This window comes from Branchiostoma lanceolatum, chromosome 1, assembly GCF_035083965.1.
Source record: "Branchiostoma lanceolatum isolate klBraLanc5 chromosome 1, klBraLanc5.hap2, whole genome shotgun sequence".
NCBI classification, from domain to species: Eukaryota; Metazoa; Chordata; class Leptocardii; order Amphioxiformes; family Branchiostomatidae; genus Branchiostoma; species Branchiostoma lanceolatum.
This window is the reverse complement of record NC_089722.1, coordinates 1,480,171-1,484,259: the sequence shown is the minus strand read 5'-3', so window position 1 is coordinate 1,484,259 and position 4,089 is coordinate 1,480,171.

Sequence of the window (4,089 nt, the reverse complement as noted above, 5' to 3'; positions counted from 1 at the left end):
GGGCTAGCCCTGCTGACAAGGACAAGACAGTACATCGTAATCTTGACATGGACAGATGACAAAATACAACAATATTCTAATTACATGTACATAAAAACTATTGTAAACAGATACATTTTTTATTCAATTTTTTTAAAAAAATCTATTACTCATTTCTTCATCAAATGTACATCGGCAGAGAGAACACAACTGCGTTCCATCTCAATTGAGTACCATTTGTTACAGTCTTCATTAAAATCATCACCAATGCACAAAGACAAATACAAAGCTGATAAAAAAATCATTAGGCATCATACACTTACCTAGCGGCCCTTCGATGATGCGGTGTCCTGGTTTCGACAATGGATGCTTCCTTGACGCAGTCCCGATGGCTGATGACGACACGGAGACTGCCAGGATCAGCACCAAGGCTACTCCCACCCCCACTGCTCTAGTCATCTTTGTACTGGTGTAAGAGTGGACAAAATAGAGCTGTAGGTTTATATTATTGATACGCAGTAACTGTTATAATTTTGTGCAAGCTGTAGCACTAGCAGCATCTGTTTGTAATATGGTGCTCCATCCCCAACAAAGTAGTCAGTCAATTATTGGGGTGCGATCATTGTCATTGTCAACTATGTGTGAGTTTTTGATGAAGTGAAGTACAAAGAGGTGTGATCCTCTGATGATCGGAGTAACAGGAACATGTCCCGCAGTGTGTCTAAACCAAGTCTAGCCGTTCGTCTGGAGAGAACAGAATAAAAAGCCAGGGTTGTGGAGTTGGGAAGACAGTTGAAGCCAGAGCGGAGTCTGAGCGAGAGTAGAAAGAGTGTGTCCCAACTTCACGACTCCCGTGACAATGCTGTGTCCTGTGTGTGTTCCTTAGTCTTGTAGCCAGTTCCTCGACAGCATTCCAAGAGAACCGGGCCGAAACATCGTCCTACTTACACTATTGTGTAGATGACAATAAGAATGGAATGACTCCTATTCCTACCCAAAACATGTTAAGTGAAACATGTTAGACAGAAAAGAAGACAAATTCACAGAGCTAGAGGAAACATGTAAACATGTGAAAACGAAGTCACCTATCCATTCGATTACATAAAGAGTTGAGCATGACACAACATATGAGACATTGCCGTCTTTTGCTAAATACGTACATTTCATGTAAATGTAAAGCCCTTGTAACACATTCAAGACTTCCCCACGACTTGCTCCCGACCACTCCCCAACCAAGGTCGGTCGGTTGGATTGGGAGTAGCATGGGACCCATTCTATTCTAAGTTTTCGCTGTTCTTCAAGCAGAATATGACTCTCCTGACTCTGAGTTATTAGTATTATTACAGTTTATAGCCTTTTGGGGCAGACGACTAATGCTACAGTCACATTTCAAAAGCGGGGCCCGGCCGGGTAGCTTGTGGGAACGAAAAATACGATATAAAAGACATCAAACCACACAAAACGTAGAAAAATTAGTCATTACCATAAGTTCTAAATATTTCTTCTAATCTGTTTTTATTATTTGTTATCTCAAACAGCCCGGCTGGGCCCCGGCGTGGAAATGTGACCCTAGCATTATGAGGACTAGTAGGCAACCCCGCCGACCAACTGCCAACCGCCAGATAACCTTTCTCTCGACTAACCATGGACCGGAGAATGACCTAGCCTCCATAGCAGGCTCTGAACCGGCCTTTTTGGAGGCTAACTATGATACACCTTTGCAGCCATCCCGTAAACATCAGCCACCCCGTAACCATTTTACCGGCAAAATGGTTACGGGGGTGGCTGATGGTTACGGGCTGGCTGCAAAAGGTGTATTATTTAGCCCCCCAAAAGGCCGTTTCAGAGCCTGCTATGGAGGCTAAGAATGGCCGACTATGTGTGAATTGCAAACGTCACTACGTAAAGCACAGTCTAAGACAAAAAGAACTTCGTGTTGGTGTTTCATAATGTATATCATCCGTCATTAAAGTAGTTAGGGTTTATCTACCTACCTGAAACTGTAATATATTATCTATAGATCAGGGTCTGGCGGTTACATTTGTAGCAAGCAGACGGGAGTATGGGGATAGCTAGCCTAATGTCACATACGTTTCTTTTGATTGATAAGCCGTGATTATCATGTTGGGGAGTAGAGAATACAATAGGGCACGCACTGAAGCTAACAGGGAGACGATTAATCGGGCGTGTAGGTTTACCCTGAAGCTAATCCATCATAGCTATTTGCGGAGAGGAGACTCGGGAGCTATAATAATAGGTTTGGATGCCAGACTAGCCTGAAGTGACTAGTCCCGCATTGCTTTGTTGGGACCAGCGCGTTCCTGTGTTCTATTTCTCGGCCACCTCCAGACTGTTGCTAACAACAGTGGCGTCGCGGTGGCGCAGTGGCAGGGTGTTTGGCCCCAGAACCCAGAGATACTGGGTTCGAATCCGGGGTTCCTTGATTTGTCCCGTTGACGTTGTGCCCTTGGGAAAGGCACTTTACACGACTCTCCCCACTTTACTCAGGTGAAAATGAGTACCTAGCTTCGGTTAGGGACGTCCCTCGGATAGGACGTTAAATGGAGGACCCGTGTTTGAGGAGAGCCACACCTCAAGCACGTTAAAGAACCCAACACACTTATCGAAAAGAGTAGGGGTCCTTCCCGGTGTGTGTGGATCATATAAATCTGTCCGGATATGCAGCTTGTACTTTTCAGTACAAACCTTGTGTGTTACACCTTGAGGCGGTTTACGGGTATGCAATACAAACAAAAAACAAAAAAAACTAGTTGAACAACTGCACTAGTGGAAACAGTCGTACAGTAGACGCGATAGCTGCCGGTCCGGACATGTTTAAAGAATTCTGGACTTCTACAAAGATTTTGTTCTTGGTTACTTCTGAGTTTTTTTTCGGGTGTTGCTAAAGCCGTGTTGTTTCCAGTGATTCTATGTTGAAATGGATGGAGGTGCTTTTTTGCTGTTTTGGAGAATCTCTACATCTGTCCGTGTTTACTATCCATGCAGCTGATCGAGGTTGGGCCCTGGCTGGGTTTTGACTAGCCTGTATTTACACAAGCTCTCGGCCGGAGGTTACTGACCCCCACCCAAGGGGATGGCGGTTACAGGACCGGCTGGCCACTAGGAGCGCGATTCGTCAGGCTAGGTTTTGACCTGTTTTAGATGTTTTTGTCGGGATTTCTATTTTGTCAAATGTCTTTTATCATGGTAAACAGCTCCTGCCTTTGTAGCACAGGGTCTGGGTTTTATAACTTGACACAGTAGCATAGAAATGTTAAAATACCGCCGGACTTCGCAAATTTTTCATGTGGCCCTGGAACCTGTCAAATGCTGTGCGTGTGGTGGAATATGTCAGAGAAAACAGCAGGACTAAAAGACGACGAACAACAACACATCCGAAGATGTCAGTTCTCACATGCCTGACTATATATCGAGGTAAGATATTTGATCTACTGTATTATAAGTTTCATGAGGCTCAAGCCTAGTCATTTCTAGTTATTCTTTTTCACTACAAGAAGTACAAATGTGGCCTCTATGTAAACTAAAAATATCAAGTGAACTACAGATTAAAGCTGTAGAAGGTCGAACTTTTAGAAAATGCGAATCATGAAATGGCGCAAGGGACCACCAAAGGAGTTGCGCAGTAAGTACCGGGCACTGCATACCCTTGTTTAATTTTTTTACTTATTTTCAAAATCATTTTTCCTAGGCAAATTTTGCTCAGAAAGGTCCAATTTTCTTCTAGGAAGTACAGAAGAATATGTGTTTTAAAAATCTGACTAAAATATGTGACCTTTGGCATGTTCTGAACTCTGATTGACTCCTGGGTCCCTGTCGCTGGTTGAAGTTATCTATCAGAACAGGGGTGAAATCCTGGTCTCAAGTCAAACTTCTGGCTGTAGCTCTTTAAAATGCCGGAGTTGACCCCCTATTTTGTACCTAAACAAACCTGCCAAATCCAGCTTTGCAGTGGCGGTAAAGATTTTAGGTTGGAAATTTAGGTAACATTTAGTGTGATTTAATGCGATTGTTTTGGAACCATGTGTTCCATTTAAGCCCCCCTCTCACTGGACCCGCGGCACGCTGGCGGCGTCGCTGCGTCCTAAACTG